This window comes from Hermetia illucens, chromosome 5 (genome assembly GCF_905115235.1).
Source record: "Hermetia illucens chromosome 5, iHerIll2.2.curated.20191125, whole genome shotgun sequence".
Lineage (NCBI taxonomy): Eukaryota > Metazoa > Arthropoda > Insecta > Diptera > Stratiomyidae > Hermetia > Hermetia illucens.
Genome location: NC_051853.1, coordinates 39110118 through 39135751, shown reverse-complemented (window position 1 = coordinate 39135751; position 25634 = coordinate 39110118). Strand labels below are relative to the sequence as shown.

Sequence of the window (25634 nt, the reverse complement as noted above, 5' to 3'; positions counted from 1 at the left end):
GTTACGAAATTTCTGCTGCAGTTCGCCTCCTCCAAAACATAGGAGCTTTGTCATGCCTGGACGTCATGCTGAACATGGTAGCCCCATAGGTTGTCGTTATCAGCGAAATGGTAATTTACGACAAAGTCACCACCCGTTGAAGAGAAACCTTCGACGTATGTACCGATATTCACCTTCATAAGGAGGAGAGATCTTCTACCCGTCGCGAGAGTAAGCCTGCTTTGTCTGGTATCGTCTCTTTCGACGTTAGATGGACGGTGAAATGAGTTAGCGCTAGATAGCAAATCCATACAAGACAATCTCCCGGCCTTGGGCAAGAACCTGGCCGTCCCGAAGTTAGATGGTGGCGGTACCTGATAAATGAATGCAGATGCCATAAAGCTGGGTGTTTATTTTCGCACTTTACCTCCATAGTCAATTCTACTAACAGCTCATGAACGGTTTCATTGTTGTATGTTGATGCGGATCAAGTTAGCCGCGGGCTTGCCCTTTCAAAATCCGCCATGATGACCGGACACCGTCCGAACCACGCAGTATATCCAACGTTCCCAACAGGCATACCATGATCCCTACTTTTCGTTGCAAGTCCTTGCATCTTTGCTGCCCTCTTGTCAGATCTCCGACAAGTTGTAACATCCAAATAACGATCTTCCATCACGACGAGTTTTTGCTCTCTGGAATTTACAGGGGTGATACCTATCCAGGCATTGATTTCCTCAGGACATTTACACTTGATAGCCTCTTCAGTCATTTCTCAAGTTTTCGAATTTCTGGAAAGCTCTAGGCTAGAAACTGGAGCCGTATCTCCCAGTAGGCCATTGACCGCCTCACAGAATATACCCTTATTTGTTGCCTTTGGATCTAATTCAACGGGAAAGAAGGGTGGCTATTGTTTTTCCGGTTTCCCCTCTATCTTGGGGTTTGATTTTGGTTGATTTCTCGCTGAGGACACTGAAACCCAAAAATCTTACCTTCTGTCTGTTTAATTCACAGAACTAGCTTACCCTCTCGTTTGGCACTTCACCAGTCATATCCGCCTTGACTTTTGGCAGGCATCATTCACTGCGTGCATGATAATGCATAATATCAACTTATTCACCAGTCCCGTGTCAATTGCGTAACAGGCAGTCAAGAACCTGTTTGGGGGCCATGATCACGATGGTTTGCCTTCAGAAAAGGTAGCACAAATAATGTGATACATAATGATACCTTGCCAAGGCGGAGATCATTCAAATAGTCAATCATACCATGAATGAAGAAATCGCGAAATTACGGGCAGCAAGAAGAGTTTGTCTACAATCTAGAAGGAGGAAAGATTAAGCATGCGCACGCCTACGAAGTAGATTTAAAGGGCCATAAACACCAGTAAGCAAGAATGGTTTCAAAGACATTGGAAGGAAACAGAACTAAACCCTTGGAGAGCAATCTACAGAGAAGTTACCATGAAGTTCCTCGACGTAGAGGTGATATTCTTCCCCTGCATAAAAAAGGCATAAGCAAGTGTTGAGTGCCTCCACCATATCAGCGGTAATTAAGGATAAACTAGTGGGGATTTACCAAAGAAAAGGATAATAAAGCTCCCAAACCCGGGAAACCTGCACGGACGTAGTCAGGTTCCGACCGATCAGTCTAGCATCGTTTCTACTAGAAAGGCTAGAATGACTAGTAGATCGGTTCATATGGATACACACATTCCTAAGTGGTCACTTCAATGTAGGCAACATACCTACCAGAAAGGCAAATGGACGGAGACAGCACTCCATGAACTCACTGCAAAAAATGAAAAGGCGATGTCCGAAGCATTTGTTGACGATCTAGCCGCAATAATTACTGGTAAGTTTGCGGACGCAGTATGCAACTCTGCATGAAATCCACAATTGGTGCCTCCGCAATGGATTCAACGACGTCACTACCCACCTTAGCAGGGGTGAAAATCCAGGTGGCACAAACAGTCAAGTATTTAGGAGTACATTTCGACTTGAAGTTAACGTGGAAGCACCATATCCACGAACAATATCAGAAATCCCACTCTGGTGTTGTAGGAATGCGATAGGTAAGACCTGGGGACTTTCGCCAAAATGGATACATTGGATGTACACATCCATAATAAAACCCACTTCGATATATGAATGCGTCGTCTGGTGGCCGAGACTGAACTTTGCTAACAGCAGGAAGCTGCTAACGCAGATTCAGAGGCTCGGTTGCCTATGTATTACTGGAGCAATGACTACTACACCGACTGCGGCACTTGAAGCTATCCTAAATCTACCCCCCATTCACTTGAAAGTGAAACGAAAAGCAACCAACGACGCATATAGATTCGATACCATTGGAGCGTGGAAAGGCGGTCAATCATACGGTCATGCGTCTATCTGAAAATTTCCAGATTGGTTCTTGAAAACACACACAGTGTCATGTCCGGATAGCTAAGTGGTTAGAGCGCAAGGTTGTTATACGGAAGGTCGCGGTTCAAATCTCCCTGATGGCAGTGAGATTTGTATCATAATTTGAGGTCGGATACCAGTCGACTCAGCTATGAATGAGTACCTGAGTCAAATCAGGGTAATAATCTTGGGCGAGCGCAGTGCTGACCACATTGCCTCCTATAGGGTACTGTAATCCTGTAGTGACCGTTACGGTCTTGAATGAAGTACTCTAACACACTTCAAGGCCCTGATCCAATATGGATTGTTGCGCCAACGATTATTATTATTATTATACACACTGTTGTAATTACCACAAGAGAAGAATTGTCGATAAATGGTCATGAGCCCTTCAGATCATAGACTTAATAGTGCTCACCGACGGGTCAGTCATGGAAGGCGGATCGGACGCAGGGGTGTTCTCCGGGAATCCGATTATGAAACTAGCCCGACCCCTCGGAAAAATAACGACCATATTCCAGGCGGTGATATATGCCATTTCTTTGGCAGCAGAAGAATGTCTGCGACAAAAATGGAGGAGTCGCACCATCCGATTCTGTTCCGATAGTCAGGCAGCATTATCAGCACTAAACAGTAACAAGATATCAAGCCAGTTGGTGTACAGTTGCCATCACGTGCTGCGGAAACTTGGCCGACATCGCTGGTAATGAGGAGGCGGACAGGCTGGCTCGTCGAGGGTCTGGATCCATAATGCTGGGGCCAGAAACATCTTTTGGAACCCGGCCATCCACTGTCAAGCCTACTCTTAAGGATGAAATTTCAAGGCTTCACGTAGCTGAGTGGAGAAATTTGAATTCTTGCGGCAGGCGAAAATCCTTGTGAAAGAAACTGGAGTCACTATAGCGGGATTTTGGTTGTCCCTTAAGAAGTGGGACATGAAAACCCTAGTAAGGCTTTAAACAGGGAACTGCTCCTTAAACTACCATATGGAAAAGATTGGGGTGGTGGTTTCGACTATGTGCAGGAGGAGAAGGAGACGGCCCTGCACTTTTTATTTTTTATGCAGCTGCCCGGTCTCCTCAGATCTCAGACGAAGACACCTTGGTAAGGTTTTCTTCAATGAAGAATCTGCACCCTCTCCGCTGCGTTTAGCAAAAACAACCCTTAAATATTAATTTGCGATCAAGAAAGATAATTAAATGTCACTCGAGGCAAGTTTACTAAAGATACCCATTTTTAGTTAAATACGGTCCGGAGTATTTCAGTAGCTCTTAGGAAACTTACGAAGAAAAGTCATGTCCCCATATCGCATCGCGTTCAATATTGCTACTCGGAAAATACAACCGCATTCAGAACGACCCATGCGATTACGATGCATTTTCGTGCATATACGCAACGCTGAACCCCACTGCACCGCCGACAGGCAATTCAGTTCAACGCAAAAACATAAAAAAAAACACGAAAGATTTTTTTCGAAATTAATCAAAGCACGAGGCAGCAACATACAATCAGAGTTTTTTTTTCTAAAGTGCACCCCTAGTCCGCCGCGCGTGCTGCACCCACCATCCATCTCATTGTCAAGTGATGCATTTTCTTCATAAGTTGAAACGCCTCCCCTTGTCGTGTAGTTCTCCCCGTGCCGGAACATCCCGTTCCGCCCCCTACAATATACATTTTGCAATGTCCCGAAAAAATTATTTGATGCACCGAAAAGTGCACTTCCATGCATGCATTTGACAAGTGTGCGACCATATTCGTGTGTGCATGTGTGTGCGGGTATGCATTTTTGGGCTTTGTGAAAGCCTCTTCAGTTTAAGAATATGCACGAGCACCACTACTTCTGCGATTTTCTTTTTTCCACTTTTTGCGCAATTTTTTTTTTGTTTTTATTTTTCGCATGGTGTAAACTGATAAGTTTACCTCTTGATAGTTGTAAGTGGGCGAACAATTTGACTATTTCTAATGGAGGCGGAGCGGGCAAAAAGAGTGGATGAGTAGTTGTTCGAAGTGTTGCCAGTTGACATAGTCCAAGGGTGACTAATAAACAATGCATGGATCGATAGGCTTAGTTTATTGTTGCAATTTATGGCGAGTAGGAAGTGCCATGGAATAATCTCAGCACAAGCCGCTGCTAACGGAAGCAGAACTGACCCACTTAGCCAACCTTCCGCACTTTTCATCAACCCATAATATTTGGACGAGCTCGCCTTTATGCTGGTAATTTTAATCGTCCTAACCTGTTCCAACCGAAATAAAAAAATGCTCCTCAAAGGAAGCACCAGGTGAGTTCACTGAATTGCAATTTGAGCATCTATTATGCAAACAGAAGAAGAATGCAGAAAGTCCTTTGTGCAAGGATATCATTTGCACCAATTTGATTTCACCAATTAAAACTGGATGCTTGCAATTTTCTCTATACTTTTCCATACGCATGTAAAGTATCCTTTGACTGAGAATTCACTATGAATTTTCCGCTATGAATCAACAAGGCTCGTTGATAACTTCCTAAGCGGAAATGCGATGTGTCCTTATTCGGGGTATGAATTTCCTCGTTGCCGATTGCCGTCCAGAAAGCGAACGGACATGCAACGTATCAAGCGACAACACCAGCCAAATACAATTTTCGGATAACACAATAAAAGCGGAAAATACGTTTCCGTGTAACAAGCACAAATGATTCGGGAAACCAATTCTGGAGGCGACAAGTCCCATTCCGGAAGCTGGCGACATCATCACCAGCCATGCACAGGAAAATAAGCAGCAAATTCACGCAAAAAAAAATTCAATGCTTGAAAATTGCTGACTCGGAATAGGAAAAGTGAAATTCACACCGCCCCAAACCCGCCGCTGCACCGATAGACACTTGCACAAATTTATTTTTTTTCGCAATCCACATTTTTCCGCAATTTTCATGTTTTTCTGACGCTACTGCTTCGCCTCCGCCGTCCTTTGTGCGATGCTTTTTTCGGCGACAAATTTCCATTGGTCGTCCGCTCGTTTGGCATTTTGGCGTCGATATCGATGCACTTTGAGTGCATTCGCGGCATGACGCGATGTAAGCGGAGTGTGGCTGTGTGCGTGCGGGCCGCGGCCGTTTGGCGTTTCACGTTGCATTTTCCGTCATGGCCAAATGCAGTGAAACGCGAAAAACAACATGAAGAAAAGCTTCGACAAGGCTTGAAGGTAAACTTGATTCACTTTTTTCCATCCAGCTTTTTGTGTGGTGGTAACTAATGGTCGCCTCTATTGAGTTAGTCGCACAAGCGACCGTCAAGGTGAATTTTTTTTGAAAATATCATTTTTTCAGATATTAGACCGTAAAATTGATTTCCACAATGGGGTGGCGAAGAGCGGGACATATCCGGTGCCTTGGTAATTTAGAACGCCACACTATCGACATTAGATTAGATTTCTGGACTGAAGGTTTTTGTGTGCGCAATGAGATCTGGGCCGTCCTAGTGCCGCTGGCACCCTCCCGCTGCTCCATATTTCACTAAATTCTGGAGTCCCCCCACCTACTTAATCTAATTTGTACGATAATGCCATGCCTCGGAACGCTTCCACACATTTGGAAGTAGATTTTCCACTAATAGATTTCAGTCTCGAGCCCATTTTTGCCGTCGGTTGCGAATTGAATTCCACTTCAATTTGATTGACCTTCAATTTCAATTCAAAATGAGTCAGCACTATGCCAAAACGAGTAGCTTATTGCAATTCGAGAGACGATTGATTTTTCCCGCCACTTCCTTCAAACTTGACGACCAGTCAATTTACTCAATAGAACTGCGTAAAAATATGACCTTATTTGGCGGTAATGGTCTTTGTACGAATGCAGTTTGCGCACTATGCATGAGTTAATAGAGAATTTACTGATTTATTGTTCAATACTTTCATCATTGTGCTGACAATGAATCATTTCGATTAAAATATCTACGAATGAATCTGCATGTAGTGTCGCACCATCTTTGAAGATGATGTACAACTCAAATGCGAATCTACGGAGCTGAAGCGCTTTACCCTCTCTTCATCCTACCCTAGCCTTGACGAGGTAATGTTGTTGACCCTGAACCGAGATTGGGACAAGCAAACTGACTGAATTTCAAACCTATTGGATTAGGGACTAATAGTGTCTAATACCCGCTTCCCAAAAAATTGTTAGAGTTTCGAAACCAGGAATGCAGCCTCTCGGATCGCAACGGTGGCAGTGACTTCAGCAAAGCAAAATGGCCTATTTTATTGGATCTTCATCATCATCATCAACGGCACAACAACCGGTATTCGGTTTAGGCCTGCCTTAATAAGGAACTCCAGATATCCCGGTTTTGCGCCGAGGTCCACCAATTCGATATCCCTAAAAGCTGTCTGGTGTCCTAGCCTTCGTCATCGCTCCATCTTAGGCAGGGTCTACCTCGTCTTCTTTTTCTACCATAGATATTACCCTTATAGCCTTTCCGGGTGGGATCACCCTCATCCATACGGATTAAGTGACCCGCCCACCGTAACCTATTGAGCCGGATTTTATTCACAACCTCACGGTCATGGTATCGCTCATAGATTTCGTCATGTAGGCTACGGAATCGTCCAACCTCATGTAGGGGGCCAAAAATTCTTCGGAGGATTCTTCTCTCGAACGCGGCCAAGAGTTCGCAATTTTTTTTGCTAAGAACCCAAGTTTGCGAGGAATACATGAGGACTGGCAAGATAATTGTCTTGTTCAGTAAAAGCTTTGACCCCATGGTGAGACGTTTTGAGCGGAACAGTTTTTGTAAGCTAAAACAGGCTCTGTTAGTTGCCAACAACCGTGCGTGGATTTCATCATCGTAGCTGTTATCAGTTGTGATCTTCGACCCTAAATAGGAGAAATTATCGACGGTCTCAAAGTTGTAGTCTCCTATCTTTATTCTTCCTGTTTGACCAGTGCGGTTTGATGTTGTTGGTTGGTTGGCTTTTGGGGTTGACGTTGCCACCATATACTTTGTCTTGCCTTCATTGGTGTGCAGCCCAAGAACTCACGCCACCTGCTCGATCTGGATGAAGGCACTTTGTATGTCTCGGGTGGTTCTTCCCATGATGTCGATATCGTCAGCATAGGCCAGTAGTTGGGTGGACTTGAAGAGGATCGTACCTCTGCTGCTTTTATCTGGCCTCGCACATTGGTTAGGGTCAGCCTACTCAGTCTTATCAATTTCGTGGCGATACAGAATTCCCTCATGGCCGTATACAGTTTTACCCTGGCTATTCTATCAGAGGCGGCTTTGAAGTGGACGAAAAGATGGTGCAACTGATGTCTATATGCCAACAGTTTCTCCATCGCTTGCCGCAGAGAGAAAATCTGATCTGTTGCTAATTTTCCGGGAATCAAGTCCCTTTTATTATGGACTATTGGTGTTCTGGGCGTATGGGGCTATCTGGCCTAGCAAGATAGCTGAGAATATCTTATAGATGGTACTCAGCAACGTGATAACTCTATAATTGCTGCACTGTGTGATATCTCCCTTTTTATGTATGAGGCAGATAATGCCTCATTGCCAGTCGTCAAGCATTGATTCGCTGTCCCATACCTTGAGCACAAGTTGATGAACAGCTTGGTGTAATTGGTCGTCTCCATATTTAAACAATTCGGCTGTAATTCCATCGGCTCCTGGCGACTTATGATTTTTGAGCCGATGAATTGCACGGACTGTTTCTTCTATACTTGGTGGTGGCAGTATTTGTCCGTCGTCTTTAGTTGGCGGGACCTCCAACTCGTCGATGTTCTAGCTGTTCAAATCATCAAAGTACTCAACCCATTGTTCCAATATGCCCATTCTGTCGGAAATTATATTTCCCTCTTTGTCTCGGCAGGATGAGCATCGAGGTGTATAAGGCTTCATCCTGCTGACTTTTGATAAAACTTCCGCGCCTGGTGCGGTTGCTCCCTGTACTTTTCGAGTTCATAGACCTGTTGGTTCTCCCAAGCTGCCTTTTCCCGATTGTGAAGTCGCTTTTTTTCTCGCCGGAGTTCGAGATAAGACTCCGCGCGTGCGCGTGTTCTTTGAGAATGCAACATTACTCGGTATGCAGCATTCTTCCGTTCTGTTGCCAGCTTATATTCATCGTCAAACCAGCTGTTCCGACTCTTTTTGCGGCTGGGGCCAATTATGTTTGTGGCCGTATTTATCGTAACGTTCTTCAGGTGATTTTCCAGGATCTCTGTTGACTGAAGAACACCGTTTGTGGAATACCGCTTCATCCGGGTCGCATTAATGCGTGAAGCAATTTCCTACCGCAGTTCTCCATTGGCTGATAGCATTGACCTGCGATATTTAATTGGCTCAGTTCTGGGCAGGTTACTGAAGCTGAAAGCACTGGGCAATTTAAACATCTCGAGTTAATGCTGTCAGCAAATGCAATCACCATCCAACGTATGAAGCATTGTTTCGGCCGGCCTTTTTGTCGGTTACCATCGACTTCAATTTTTAGACCACTCTTAGCAAGTGAATTTTCGTTAGCGCAAATTACGTGACCACACCATCGAAGACACCTGCCTCGCAATTCCATCCGCTTCGAATGTGATCGAAACGTGTCACGCGACTACTCCCACACAACACCTTCGTATCCATTATCGCAAGACATCGTTCATTGTTTTTTGTAGTTGGTCAGCACTCAGAACCATAGAAAGCGGCAGGACGTAAATTGCGATAAATTTCAGATTCGAGGCGTTCGTTGATACTTCGATCAAAAAGAATACCAGTTGTGGAACTCCGTGGCATCCAGGTTGCGTTCATGCGTAAAGCGATTTCATAACGCAATTCTCCAATGGCTAATAGCATTGGCCCGAGATATTTAAATCACTTAGTTCTGTGCAGGTCATCGCCGCTCGTTTGCATTAACTAAAGCCGTACTCAAATAGTGCTCTTGATGCTCTCTTCCGATGAAGAAACTCTCATCCAATTTGTTGTGTTTGACCTTTCTGAATGACGTCATTTTCTCCACTTGGAAATCATGTTCCACAATGTGCCGGACGATTGCAGAATTCATGTCCAGTTTTTCGCCCTATTTTACTAGATCAACTTCCTTTAACTGCTTCTTGACCCAAGTGGTGACTAGGCGTTTGGTTTGCAATAGTGGGCAAATCTTGCAAGACATACTATAGTTGCGGCTTTTTTCCTCTTGCTTCTTAGGGTTTCTTTATTAACTAATAGTCCTTTGAGTTTGTGATTTCTTTTAAATTTTACCGCCTCGTAACCTTCTTTGACAAAGACAACATCTTCATCCATCTTCATCCGTCTTTATCCACTCAACCCTGTGTCCTTCTGTATCTACTCTTGTTGGAGCAGAGTTGTCAAGCAGTTCCATTCCTCCGCTTCCTGTATCTTCCTTATTAGGCTATAGATTGAGGTTGACCGAAATCGACAATATATGATGCTAAGAAGTATTGACTAAAGTCTATGAACCGTAGATCGGTGAGCGGCCTCTTTTTGTGTGGTTGTACGATGCCTTGACGTGCGTTGTATACTCATCAGTTTCCTGTGTATACCAAATTCGATGCTATTATTTTTCTTTGTTATTTTGTCGTCGAGAGAGAGGATTACGATGGGATCGCTTCATTCCTCTTCCATCGTAAATTCAATATGGTGGTTCCACTTTTTAACTTGATCAAGTATCTTGTTTATCCCCCTCTTTCACAATAGGGAAAACATCATCTAGATAGCTTATAAGTTATATGTTCCTTCAATTTCCTTTCCACGTCTGCCATTTAAGTCGCCGCTAGTTTTGCCTATAGTTTGGCTTTTCTTTTTTCATCCGAAGTGCTATCACGTTGTTCGATCCATCCTTCTAATTTTTGTAGAGCTTCCTTCATTGGGATGCCTTTACATTGTATGAAAGTAAGATTTCATGGTCCTGAATGAAGTGCTCTAACATCTTTCGAGGCCCTGATACAATATGGATTATTGCGCCAACGATTATTATTATTCATTTATTAAAACGGGTCTTTGAAGTAATAGATCCCTTTCGAACCCCCGCGCTCCTCTCCTTTGTGACGAATGTAAAAACTCTTGAAAAGTACTAATGGAAACTTCTCATTTGCTACCGCACTTGGCTATATTCGGTGAAAAAAATATATACCCCTCATTTCCCCCTGATAAGGGGGTTTTCCTATCTGCCGGATTTCAGAAATTGCTTTCTCTTTTATATATATTTTGAAAGCAAAATATGTTGGGAGTATATTGCAGAAGCTCTCGACCGAAATTCGAAATATTTACCAAACTGTAGCAAATAAAAGAGCACACGCCATGTTGACGTGTATACAAAACAAAAACTTTAAACACGTTTTTCTCAAAACCATATTTCTTCAACCGGCGTGTAGCACAATTAAAATTCTTTTCAATCGATCGACCTGACAAACCGTGCCCACGATTCTGGCAGATTGGTTTATCTGAAATCAAAAAATCAAATTTCATTTTAATCTATAAGGGAATGGCTATGGTGCGAAGTAAATTTTTTTGAAAATATTGAAAATTCCATTTATTGCACACTTTTAAAAATTATAACTCAAAATCGCATGATTTTCTTTTACTCTTTTTTTATGCGAACAGAGAGCATTTTTAAAAATGTTAGTTTTCACGGTAGCCACATATTTGCTAAATCTTCCATTAAAATTTCATTTAAATTCATTGGACCGTTTTCGATAAATGATGGGGACTAGTTAAAAAAATCCAGTTTTCATAAACATGCATTTGAAAGCGCCGCTCGGAACGGCTGATCCGGGCTTTGTCGAGCGCTCAACTCCGCGTTAAAACACCTTACTTTCCCACTGCTATAACTTTCCAAATACTTCGAATTTCGGGAACTTACTCTGCCAGTATATCCCATGCATGCTCTAGATTAGATTTATGGAAAACAACAAAAATCGATTCCTTAAAGCCGTCGCAAGGCATAACCCCCTTAAGTTCGACGTGCAGTGATGTATACCACCACATGTGTGTGGGTTCATTGTCCCCCCCCCCCAATTCTGTGCCGATCGGTACAGCCGTTTATGATAAAAGTGTGTGTGACAAAAAGACAGTGAACCGATTTGGATAAGGATAAAGCTTTCTTTTCAAGACAACCTAAAAAAGAATGACTATCCAGAAAAGAAATACAATGCATGATATTAAAGGCCATAGCCAATTGTCCAGTAAAAACCATGCGGAGACAAAACTTCTTGTTTTTCTTCAGCCTTTGTCCCGTTCACAGGCGGGGTCGGCTCGTCGTGATCGGATTCGCCATTTGGCTCTATCGAATGCCTGATCTGCGGAGACAAAACGAACGAACAATATGGAGCAGCCAACCAATTGCTGAAGAACAGAATCGCTGATCATAGCCATTTGTGATCAAACAATTAAAAAGAGTTTCTACTCTGAAAGCTACCACTCGCTCTCTCGCCCTCCGTGATTCTAAGTGCTGGGCAGTTACCACTTGCTTAACAAACAACGCAATTAACAAAAAACAAAGCAAATTTAGGAAACAACAACGATGTCTATTGTGCTTTTTGATAGCAAATAATATCACAGGAGTTAGGACCTTGATTACCTACAAGATAAGAAACTTCTGCTCCTTCATTTCCCTTCTATATTAATTCAACTCGATGAAGCGGTAGATATCGAATAAAGAATGATACTTAAAATGGACAGGAATTCTTTCTTTTGGTCAAAGCAGCTTACTTCGCTCAAAAATTGGGGGTTACAAATTGAAATCCTTCGAAAAGTGAAATTGAAAATATGAAGAGTTCCCAATCCCACATCTTTGGCGTGGAAAAGGGAAGCAGGGATGTTCATGAAACTTGCGGGGATATGCATGTCGGAAAGCTACCTGACATTCTGAGGAAAGTTCTACAAGGGAACCAGAGGTGTGGTAATGGGGAACCCCCTTTCCCCCTTTTTGAGTATCGCATTCATGGACAAGATTGATAATGATCTACCAAATATTCCAAAAATCTGATCCCAAAGATCTGGTCAAGGTATGTAGATGACATTTTCACCATTGTCCATGAAGACAAAGCGGAGCTGGAGGTCCGGAATAAGGACAATAGAGGACTCCCGTTTCTTGATTTAAGGATCATTAGAGAGAAAAAGGGATCTCTTTTGACATCTACAATAAGTCTATACACACTCAGCGAACGATACCGAACGATGACGCCATGATCTACCGATTATTCACCGTGCCCCTGAAAGATTTAGGAAAGAACAGAACGCGACGAGAGGTAATTGTGGCCCAGGTATTGGATAAATTTTATACTTCTTAAACCAGAAAGACAAAACTGGGGTTGGTGTTTTAATTAAATTGTTATAAAAAAAATTTTTATTCCTGCAAAATTTTGCCAATTTCCCCCACCATTAGCGATATTAAAGCAAGATACAGGTGAACCTTGTATCTATAAATAAATGCAATTTCTTTTAGTCTCACTGATGATATCGAGGTAGCTCGGCGAAAAGTTGGAGAAATATATATTTTTCTTAAACATAATTTTTCTTTTATCTATGTAAGCTTACGTCTGTAGTAATTATAAGTTACGAGTGAACAACTTTTGTCCAGAAAAAATATTGAAGTAGCCATGGGAACAGATGAAGGCTTCGACTAGGCAAGAAATTAAGAAATTAAAAACTTATTAGCTACCACAGTAAGCTTTTTGCAGATAATAAAAGGAGTTAAGAAAGGTATATAAAAATCCAACTCCTATAAAAAAAGTCAAATGCCAAGCCAAGCTTCGTATCGTATTGAAAAAATGCATTAACCAATCGGTCAGGTTGATGCATATTGCATGCTGTTATGTGTAGTTAAAAAGCAGGGATATGCAGCCCATACTCCGAAACGTCAACAGCTACTCGAATCGAACAAGTTAATCTCCCAAAAAGACTATATCAGGACAAAAGGAGAAACTAATAATTATGCTTCACGCTTGTCAGATAATTACATGAGGTCTGAAGAAATTACCAGCGAGGTAATGAAAAAAAAGACAAATGTCATTTTTTTTAAATGCCTTATTCCTCATATACCGGTATTCCGAGGTTCAGTTGTCCTCTTCCTCAGTGACTTTTTGTCTGAACTGCTTATGGTCAAGCTTGTCCTTAAATACCAAAATCCAGACCTTTATTGCTAGTTAATTTTACTACCTAATTAATCCAAAATGCCAACTGTTGACGTTTCCTAAACCCCCTACCCATCTTGTATATGATGAAACTCTCTAATGTGTCCAATTTGCGGAAGCCATTAACCTCCTTAATTACTCTTAGATAATCCTCCATTACTGCATGATGTGCATGTGTCTGGCTGCCTGTGATTGGAGAGCATGTGTTGGTCTGTTTTTTGATTCCGCCAGATTTGCTTCCCTTATAGGTTGGTTGAACCTCGTTGTTTGTAGAAGACTACAATTTTCCCTATATATGATTTGTCACAATCTGTGCAGGTTATCGTATAGATTCCGCTTTTCTCGCTGTGTTCCTTCGGGTACTTGACGCTTCTTAATCGTGTCTTCAATTAATATGGTTTACTGGTAGATATCATTTCGATGTCGCGTTTCCTTAGGATGTTTTTCACCTGGTACCTAATTTGAGAATGGATAATAAGAACTCGACGATTTTTAGATAGTTCAGCTTGTGTAAAAAATGTCGTCAGAATATTTCTTTCCATTTTCGTCATTTTTTACCGATTATTCCTTCTAAGGTCTTCCCGTTGAACCCGTTCTTTTCCGCAGTTTCAACAATGTGGCGTTTTTCATTGTTTAAACGTTCTTCTGTTAAAGGAGCTGTAAGTATGCGATTGAGCATTGCGTTGTACGGTGCCAGTTTTTGTGACTGCTGTGATGTCGCTACCAGTGAGTGTTTCACCGAAGTTTTAAGGTAATTCTGCAAAACGATGTCTCACCTCACCTTACATCTTAGCGAAGTAGTCAAGGTTTCTGTCCAATAGTCTGGTGCCCACAGTTGATACGAACTTAGGACCACTTCAATCCTTAAGTAAAAACATGTAGTCTGTTAAAAATATGTCTGGCTTTTATTGAGGAATTCAACCTGTTTGAAGATACATCTTTTAATATTAAACCCTCGTCAAACTTCAACCCTTTGATGTATTATACAACTCTCTAATGGTTTTGTCATTGCTGAAGTAACTTTGAAAATCCTCTTTTCGTATTGCGCACAGATAGCTGCATTCTGAGCATTTGCTATTTGAAGATAAGGCAAAACTAAGAATGTTCCTCCCTTCAAAAGAAAATTTTCGAAACCCTCACCATCACACAAGAAACTCTGAATAATTCGTGAAAAATAAGCAAGTGCGTTATCGCAATTAACTACATCATGGAAAATTTTGCGATTCTGCTCTTCATTGTTTGGTTTGCAATATGGAGAATGCAATTCTGGAAGGCGCGTCTGATTATTCGCCTTTCCAAAAGCTTTGTGATGCGCTCAACTTTCGCTGCTGAAGTAGACGTTCATCAATACTTAACAAAGAACCAACGAAAGGATGTCCCATGGAGGCGTATTATCGCCACTTTTGTGAGTATCCTGATCCGCTCATTGCTTCCAAGTTTGTGCATATAAGACCGCTGTTGACATATAAATGGCTGTACCTGTGCGTTAATAATTACCAAAAGCTGGCGGAAATTATACTTTGTGAAACGTACTGTAGTAATACTCTATCCGGACCGGAATTTGGAGATTGGTTTCGGTGTTTTGTAAGTGGCGATTTTGACATCCACAATAACGAATGTGACAGAACGTCAAAAAGTTTGGAAGACAATGAATGGCAAGCAAATGTGAGATATCGGTCAACCACTTCGTGATCTCTGCAAGCAATGGGAAAAATCGACAAATTAGTAGAATGGGTACCCCATCAACTGGCTGAGAGGCAAATTGAGAACAGAAAGAATACATCAAAAATTCTGCTTCAGTGATACAATATAAAGAGTTTGCCCCCTCGAATCGTGACGGGCGATGAAAAATGAAAAATGAAACTTCGAGAATGTAAAAAGTGGAAAAATGCTTGAGTCGATCGTGAAAAACCAGTAATATCGTCACCGAAACCAAGTCGAAGGATAGAGAAGAAAGTAATGCTATTCGTTTGGTGCGACTAAAAACGTGTGGTGTAAAGACCTGGTGAAACGACAAATGGAGATCGTTACGGACTACAAACGATTGACTTCCACGATGTTTTGGGAAGTGTTTTCCACCCGCCACATTCGCCGACTTAGCTTCTTTCGTCTCCCATTTATTTTTGGCAAAGAGCACGAATCAGCACTTCCGAAATCACGAGGGAGTGGCCAATTGATGAACTAATCTGAACGAACAAGCATTTTTTTAAAGTACTATCCATAAACGCCAGGAAAGATGGAAAAAATGTGTGCCTGCAAATAGAAAATATTTTAACAGGTCAATTGGTCCGGTCCTGCATTAAGTTGATGCGGACTTAGGACCCCCTTCATTCTCAAAACGAATAAGAAGATCATCCTACCAACGGTTTTTTTTTCATACAAGAAATTACGGTTTAATATGCACACACCTGGTATGTGAAAAGCAAAAACTGCCAACACAAACATATGCGGATGAAGAAGTTGCGATAACTGTTGATCGAAACTTGGAAATATTTTGGAGAAATATACAACGCGCCATTAATTTGATTGACAGTTAGTATGTGTTTCAGGCATGGGCTTTCAGTAAATTCAAATAAAACTATAATGGTAAACCGTGAAACAGTCTTCGCTTTTTATTTTTGAAGTTTGGATTGCTAAACCCAAACGAGGGGTAGATTACTTCCCATTTGGTCCGGTTCGACATCAAGTGGATTCGCATTTAGAATCCCTGAATCCTCATACTAAAGAAAGTGATATTACTTACAAAAAGGCAGAAAGTAAATGGTATTTACCTTTCAAAATTAAAAATGAGGAAAATAACGCTTCCTCTGACCAAAGAATCATCCCAGATATTTATCTGGGTCTTCGTGGTATGCAGAGGTGAAACAATAGTACTTTTGTTGTAAAATATTTTCACTATAAAGAGCTGTATGTCTGGGTATCAGCGGTACTAGAAGCATGACATCCCATATAGCTCTACGCCTAATTTTAAGGGGGAGCACAGTATAGAATCTTAAAAAAATCTTCCTTTCTTCCCGAACAAAACACGGGCACTCCGAGCGCTGAATTCAAAAAATTTCCCCCCCGCTACAGTCATTTGCTGCAAGCACGCGCCGTCCGCTTTAATCTTTCTGCTTCTCAGTTGGTTCGCTGCGGGTTGGCTGGCGCGCACGCACTTCCATGAGTAGGGGAGCTAAGGACGGGAACTTCCCGTCATGGTGGGGGTTCTACGGCTTTTATAAAGCAAAACTAACTAAACCAGATGTTCGTGCTATTTATAAAAAGGCTGCTCTTGTTGTTTATTGATAACTGTTTGGTTAGGTTTTTTACGTTTGTAAAGTACCTTCGTTCTGGTAAATTTGTATTATTCCGTGAGTAATAAAAATGTCCGAAGTTCGTTCCATCGATCGGAAAGGAACTAAAACAAGCAACCAACGCCCTGGACGCTCCAAAAAAAATTCTACGGAAACCAACATTCCAAGGACGACGAGGTGGAAACTAACTAAGCTCAAACTTAAACGTCTGCAAGAAAACTTCGTACAAGCAACGAATTTGTTTCTTCCACATCACAGAACTTTTTGTATACCATTTTGGAGTTCTTCTTTCCTTCAGAAACAGTTAGTTGTGGAAAGTGTCTTGAAAAAGTACAGTTCGTGATCTCTCAAGAACCTGGACTAGGATTTAAAATAAATGTTCAGTGCAGATACGAGAAGCTTCTAGGGTAGTTTCAGATCATCGTATGAACAAAGCTGCTACAGGGGAAAAAGAGAAAACTGCATTCAGTTATAAGTAAGAAGACATTGCAATTTCAATTGATGGATCCTGGATGAAGAGAGGATTTTCTTCTTTATTTGGAGTTGTAGCTACTATAGGAGTGCTGACTACAAAAGTGATAAATATTTCAGTGAGTAGCACGTTTTGCAAAGCATGTAAAGCATGTTCGCTAGCTAGACTATACAGACGATAGTGGCACAAAAAATCATAAAGCAATCTTTGAAGCTAAACAATATGGAGAAGAGCATCCTGTTAAAAAAAAGAATGTGTTAACCATGTTAGCAAACCAATGGGTTCGAGACTTAAGATCTTAGTAAAGTACTTTTACTGCAAGCAAGGTGAAACTTCATGGTGTAGCTGGCAGCAGGCTATAGGAAAAAATGAAGAATACAAGCACCAGGATGTCCTTCCCTACAAAGTTATAGCTACAATGGAACCAATCTATAAGGACCTAACAATAGAAGAGTTGCTGAAAAGAATTGTAGGAGCTTCTAATCAAAATGCAAATGAAAGTTTCAACAGCATGATTTGACAAATTGCACCAAAGACACTGTTCAATGGCAAAGTGGTAGTTAAAACTGCTTGCAATATTGGTGTCTGTCTGTTCAATGAAGGGCACTTCAGTCTCATGAAGATCATGGAAGAGTTAGGCATGACTACAGGAAGCCAATGTTTCAGTGTAATTGGTAAGAAAAAAATAGAAAGGATTGAAAACACTCCTCAGAGCGTAAAAATAAAGATAATTTAATGCGGTTTGCGGGAAATGACAGCTAACACGTGCCATTTTGGAGTGAACCTCTAACATTAGTCTGTTTGTTTTTACTCAGAAATATTATAAAAAATTTCGAAAATTTTTAATAGTTATTTTTCACATTTTTTTAAAGCCGGGGCTTAAATGGGAGTTTGACACGATAATTACAAGTGTCCTGACTACCAAACATTTTGGTTTTTGTGTTTCAGACCGCCTGGATTGCCAATGGACAGCGTTTTTTGAAAAGGCAAGAAGGTATATCCTTCTCCTTCGTAGCGCTACAGCCCGTTTCGAAATTTTGCTTCCGGAGTCATTGCCTCCAATCCTCTCGGTTACATGACCGACAGTTTCTTATACCGAATAATTAAAGGGCATTTCATTATTTGATTAACTGAGTCCTTCCATAATTTTTTGGCTTCCTCACCTTTGTAAAGCTATCAATTTTCTCTTTCAATACTCTTTTGGATATTCTTGAATCACCCATTTGTTAAATCTGGCTAGTTCATTGGAACCTTTGCGATTTAAGGGTCACTATAAATATCACTCAACTTTCTGTCGTCCTTGATTCGCCACCTGTCATCACTTGTCAATTTTTGACAAGCCAAAGCTAGACTTCAAGTTTTGCATCTGCAGCTTAACACCGATCTGGTAATTGTTTTATAGGTACAGAGCTTAGTCTTCCTGTGTCTCTTTATTTCAATTTTATGATGGGGAGGACCGAGTGGCATGATTCATAATCAAGCTACATTTTCCTTTTTATTGGATGCATACGATCCTTCAATAGCTTACTCCATAAATATGTGAAGCTATCAACACTCTCAAAGTTGTATTCACCAATAGTAATATTGTGTCTAGCTGGCATCTATTTGTTATTTTGACTAATGATCTTAGTGTTTTGTTCATTGATAGGTTACCTGCAGCACTGCATCGTCGAACTTCGTGAAGGTTTTTCTGGCACCGTAGGATATTGATATCATCCACCAATTGCTTGGACCCTATCCTGCCTTGGAGCCTATCTCTGGTATAAGTACGGATTTTGTTGATTAGATGTTCAAAGCCAAATTGAAGTACATTGGCCTGCCAGCTTCTCCCTCAACATGCGATTATTCCATGCTAAAAATGGATCAATCGGACTATTTTGAATTCACCCTCCAAGGTCGAGCTCGTCATGGTCGCTTTTGTGACACCAATTAGTTTTGCTTGGATGGCAAACTGGACCGTAATTTCCTACAGCACGTTGCGATTAACACTGTCGTATGCTCGTTTGATGTCGACGAATAGTTGGTAGGCATCGACTTTGTAATCCCAAAACTTCTACAGAACTCCATTCACGACGAACAGTTGATCTACTTTTGAACGTCGATTTATTTATTTATTTAATTAAGGCAATATACAGAAAACAAATTCCTTGTTACATATTGTCCTCAGAGGGAGAAACCTTACTTTACGCTTAAAGCTAGGATCGGGAAGTGAAAGTTGATGTCGAATTCCACGAAAGGTACTTCAAAAGTGTCCGCACTATGTGTATTATGAGAGGCGATGTGGAAAATAATGTCAGAGTTGGCAGAGCAGTCGATCAGGCAATTACTGAGTTTGAAAAGGATACACATATCAAGGAACGCAGAGAGCTTGAGGATGCGGAGTCGTGAAGGATAGTCAACCCGTAGAAGGTTCTTTTTCTAATAGAGGGAACGGGTGAGTTTACATTGTACAACTTCAAGAGCGCGACAGTCACGGACGTGGAAGGAGGACCAGACTACACAGCAATATTTAAGGAAGTTGAAGAGAGGAGCAGGTTGAATCCTGGTTCTCTACAATGACTCCGCATAGGGTTTCAGAATTTTTTCCAGGATTTTGGAGAAAACTTTTTAAACCAAACAAAACAGTGAAACGTAGATCACTAACTAAAAATGTGTTTAGAATTGTGTTGGTACAAAATGATACACATCTTTCCTATAACGAGGAAGTGGAATCTTTGTTCAGTCAGCCTGGTTTATGCAGATGATGTTTTCCTAGCAACACGGTCTCAGATTGAATCTGGGTCGATGCTATCAGCCAATGGTGAACCACAGTCTAAAATTGATTAACGAATTAGGGCAATCTGGATGAAGTGGTGTTCTTTATGCTCGAGAAATTAACCAACGTCTCCAAACCCAATTCAATCCAATCTATGATTCTGAGTGTAAAAGGCAAAGAAGGTGTTCTCGCTGTACTGGAAATGAAGATGTTACATTGGATCAGTGACGTAACACGTTGCATCCATCGTGGGAAAATTGCGGGAGTGGCATCTTCATTGATATGGTCAGGTAAATCGCGCAAAGGAGAATGGTCATCGAAATCGATTGGAAATGACTAAAATGCCAAAGCAACGACGATGCTGATACATTAGATGGTGATTTAAAAACCTCGCAACTGCATCCAGATCAGGGCTTTGACAGAGTGAAATGGTGCAACCGATCAAAACGCGCCGACCTCGCTTCTGAACGAAACAAAGGCTGAAGGAGAAATTTTTTTTTATGTGAGCTTCTCACCTATGGACCAGTTAACCTTCTCAGCTGGTTAAATTCCCCGAAAGAAAAAAATACGTTAAAATAATTATGTTGGAGTGACTCTTCAGTCTAGATAATGACGTGTCAATCAATTTTTTTCGCTTTTGCTCTAGTTTCCATATTATTAAGAAGGCCAACGTTACGGTAATACCCGGAAGCAATGTGTATCTCAGAATTTCAATTGAGGCCGCCATAGCATATTAACTTTGGGTGGTTTAGCAGATCGCCGCAATTAAATCCCATTTGTCCATGTAGGCTTAAGCACCGCTTAAAACATATAATAATAGGTAGGATCATCGGAGTCTAAATGCTTGGCATTTAGTGCTAGTATAAGGTAAAGTCCGGCATCTGCCAAGATTGGACAACTCGGATATAACAATCGTTCGCGCAACAAACGATATTGAATCAAGGCCTTGCAGTGTGTTAGAGTACTTCATTAAAGACTGTAACGGTACACTGTAGGAGGCAATCTGTTCAGCATAGCGTTCGACCGAGATTATTATCCTGATTCGACCCGATAACACATCCCTCTGCGACCTGTGAGATTGGTACAGCGACCTTCCGCTACGACAGCCCAGCGCTCTAACCGCTAGAACCATCCAGGCACTTGCTTTATACATATATACATCAATAATTGACAGTTCAGAAAGGGTGCTGATTTTGGTTGAGCTATGGCGAAAATTTTTAAGTTTTACATAAGGAACAGCTTCTTGTCACATGTTTGATTGCGGTTCACTCCTTCGGTAGTTATAGAACATCCACCTAGTCCTACTCATTTTTGTATCATTGTTTTTGCCTTCTTTGGGTTTCCAAGTAAACTATGATTCAGTTTTAATACCATCACCCTTAACTCGGTCATGGTATCATCGCTTTGAATCATTTACCTTCATAATCCCCTTCTTCCTTTCAGTTGTAAAACATTTTGAGTCTGAAACTAGAAATTGCAATATTATAATCATCTGTAATAGTTAGTCCGCTAACTGAAAAATGCTCATCGGCATATGATGTGGTATAGGATCCTGTTTTTTCTGCTGATGATTTCCTACCCTCATTTTGTGTTGTTCAGCGGGAGCATCCTAGTATTTCATAGATACATTTTTACAATTTTTGGCGAGGTCAGCCTTATTGATTGTTTGCGAATACTTAGGATTACTACTGTGAAATTTATCGTTCCTTCAAGGGCGTTGCTTATTTTTTATGTATTTGAGTGAACTTGTCCTGCAGTGTTGTACTCCTTCCTTATTCGAATTACTTAATAGTAATGTTGCATTATGAGGCACAGCTACAGTAATGCACGCTACTCAAATAAAAGAACTGCAGTAGACCAGCTTGCCTTTTCCGGGTCTAGTTGTTGCTCCATGCATCCACTGTAATTGACCCAACTTGATTTCTGAGTACTATTTGGTAGACATAGAGACCAATCGTCAAACCATCAGCTTCTCCAAACGAAGCCGCTTGAGTTTAGTTACCAGCAACTTTGGCATGAACTTTGCTTTGATATTACTGTCGCAAACATTTTCAGTTGAAAGAAAATAAAGGGATCAAACACTAGTACCTATTTCGTCTGCAAGTTTCTTGATCATTATTCGACGTTTCTCCATCACCAGGGTCCTTATTCCATCAATGGAGATATCGTTTTTGGATGTTGATTGCCTACCCGAAGATGGTTCACTCTTCAATGATCTTTGAAGAGGTCGTGCCACTCTCTTATATTCGATGACTTTTCCCTCGCCCCAAAGCTTTGTGTGTTCGATCAAATTGAAGTTGTGGTCTGACACTTTTTTGAGAAATCCTGTATATATACATATACACAACAATTTGAACCATTTTTCTAAGGATCAGATGACTTAATGGAAGCTCATTTTTGTAAATGCGATTCATAAGCTAACATTCGATTGTTGAATATGGACATATAAAGCTACTAAACAAAAGTCAACAGTTAGCCGGAAGTGACGAATAATTTCGTCCAAAGAATATATTTAACGTCACTACAGTGAAGAGTACTGCATGCCAGATAATTCCATAGAATATTCCTGTAACTTCCGCTACTGCAGAGTCCCTAGAACCAGATAATCCTCATGCTTCGGTGCTACAAGTGGCTATAAAAGTTGACCTCTACTATTTAAGTTAATACAGGAAGCCAATAAAGAAATATTAGAAAATCGATGCATCTCTAAAAAATGCAATTTCAATTACAAATGATCCCACATTGGGCGCCAGAATTGGAAACTCGACTCTTACAAGAAAAATGTTTTTTAACGATCGATCGATGAGTAAATTTAATTTTGGCAGACAATGCATTACTACCAGTTACAAGAAATCTGACTACTATATTACTAGAAATAACTGGTTTCCAGGAATCAGAGCCACTGCCGCAAGGTTGTCAGCAAAAGACATGAATTTCAATAAGGTTTGCACAGGCACACCACCAACGTTGAACAAAGTATAAATATCAAACATTTGTAGGGAATTCTTTGTAATAGTTTATGACCGGTAGGTCTTGCGTCTGCTCCCAGTAATACGGTTCATAATTGGAATTGGGGTAAATAAAATAATACATTGACTGCCACAATTGAGGTTCAAGTCGATTTGTGCTCCACAAAAATGGCGGATGATACACTATGCTACTATATATGCCATTATTAACTGCTATAGCATGGGGTTTCTCATCTGCTGTTACTGACAATTCAAAAGAAAAACTAAAAGTCTAAAGATTCCATGCCTAATATCAGATATAAGTTACTGTATAATCTGAAATCAAAGGAGTGACGATTGACAGATTCCTGTGGTACATATGAGCTGACAAAGTGGTTTAAATCAGCTTTTTTAAATCTGTATAACATTTTTAAAAAACTAAACTAAAAATGAGTAATGCTACCATAATATGTATAACCTGAAATGCAAATTGTAACTAAATATTGGATACTTTAACAAGGCCATACCTTCAATCTGTCACTGCATCTCAAATATCCGAAATTTATTCGAAACCGAGCGTTCCATAGCGAAACAATTAGTATTCGCCATCATGTTTTCCGATTGGTAAACTCTATATTTTCCCACATTTTTCACACACTTTTCTTATTCAACAAACTTGAAAAAATATACTTTCAGAAATATAACCAACTTTAAGCCAACACTATCCATGATTTCGGTAGGTTCAGTAGGTTCCGTAGGTTACTCAAACGAAACCCTGGTCCAAATGACGAATCGAGTCGAATCTGTGTTACTCAGTAGTTTTTTAGCGATGATTATACCAGAAAATTGTAAGACTCATGGATAATCACATGAAGACATAGGAAACCGTTTCTCCAACGATAGCTTTAATAACGTACCGATCCGAATGAAGCTGTACCAAATAAGAACATGCGAAAGCCGAGCGAAATTCACAAAATCTACGTTTAACCTGTTCCAGGAAAAGAGTTCAAATAAAATTTCATTGGAGGCTTCACCACAATAGTCCGTCAAAAGCATTCCAAAAAATGAACGAATATTTTGCGAAAACATATAATTTTACACATATAGTCAAAGAACGTTAAAAATTAACAAAACACACTAAACTGGGAAGGGAACAACAGCGATAAAAACGAAAAACTCAGAAAGAAATTAACGAACAAACATATTAAAATCTTGGAAAACACAACGACGAAAATATATTTGTATCTTCCAGAATTTTTCGGTCTCACCAATGGGGCCTCGCGAAAAGTAAGGCCATAGCTAGTCCGCTCGTCATAAAACCGACCGAAATGAAAAACACTTAAAATTATTTTTTCGTACTATTCGTACACACATATATCAAATGTTCGCCAAAATGTGATGGAAAACCGCGTGAAAAGCGCGAAAAGGAAAGAGATATAAGATATAATGTCTTCCATAAGAAGAAGAATTGTTGTTGTTCTTGTTGTTGTTACTTCAATCTATATATACTGGAGCTTTATATGCGCGAAAATGATGTTGTTCAAAATGCCTGTAATACTTTTTTCGTTAATGTGTGTACTGGTCCGTTTTTGACGACGACGTTGCTGATGATATTGGGGATCTGGTGATGCGCTTTTAGTAGTTGTGCACGAGCCTAACTTCACCAATATTCAATTCTTCTTTTTACTCCTCACGCTGTCATCCAAAAATTCTCCGGAAAACCGAACTCTGAGGTGGTTAACACCGGACCAACATGGATTCCCGGAACAGGGAAACCAGCGTCGCCTCAAAACCGGACAAATTTGACACACTAACACTTGGTTCACCCGCAGAAGTATTCAACTAACTCAGAGAAAGAGGATTTTACCGAAAATTCGAGACGTCTTATTTCGAGGTCATGCCAGACATCATTCCACTTTGGCAACTTTCCATGTGAACTTTGGTTGTAGCAGGTTGCACTTGCGTCGCGGGAAAAGATCGAGCACGAGGTCCGAAGGGGGCGCTTGTTGTTGATTGTCCGCCACTTTTCGCACCGCAGCTAATTAGCTAGTTCCAAGCAGAAGAACTGAATAAAAACTCGCGAAAATACTGGCACTTGTTCGGCTTCCTGGTGAGCTTCTTCAGCGATAGGGTGAACCGAAATGGATGACCCCGCGCGGCAACAAACGCTATGGCGACTTAGAATTCACAGATTATTCACGCGTTTCAGCATTTTACGAAATCACATATTTAAGACCTTTTGGAATTCGACAATTCTGACACAATAGTGCGTGATTTCAAAACAACGATTCGAACCAGGACGAACTCACCACTCAAAAATATTTAGTTTGCATTTGATTTTATTTTTTAAAAATTGTGTTTACTATTAATTGAATTTTAAGATATTTTATGGAATTTTTAGAATATCACGCGACAAGCAACGAAATTTTTTAATAACTTTTTTCAATTACAATGTGTTTGTGGAGATGTGGCTGTCCAATCATTCTCAGCCAGTGTATTGCGCTTACGGTAGTATTGGTGTCCATCTAGCGGCTGTATTAGAAGTTACGGCGAATAGATAGGCGATCTAGTTGCGTGCGTTACATTCGAGGAGTATGTACGAATGTAATTTTGTTATTGTTACTATACCGCCGTTTTGTTGCTATACGCGGCTATTGTCATATAGTTGGTCT

General features: G+C 40.8%; 1 protein-coding gene across 2 annotated transcripts in view; it reads right to left on the bottom strand.

Annotated features, from left to right (window-relative positions):
• LOC119657514 (mushroom body large-type Kenyon cell-specific protein 1) overlaps positions 1-23615 on the bottom strand; it is a 315414-nt gene extending 291799 nt beyond the window's left edge. For both annotated transcript variants that reach the window (XM_038064453.1, XM_038064454.1), the window contains exon 1: positions 23490-23615. The gene's annotated coding sequence lies outside the window, so the exon portion shown is untranslated. The remainder of the gene's footprint in view (positions 1-23489) is intronic.
• Between the last annotated feature and the right edge of the window lie 2019 nt (positions 23616-25634).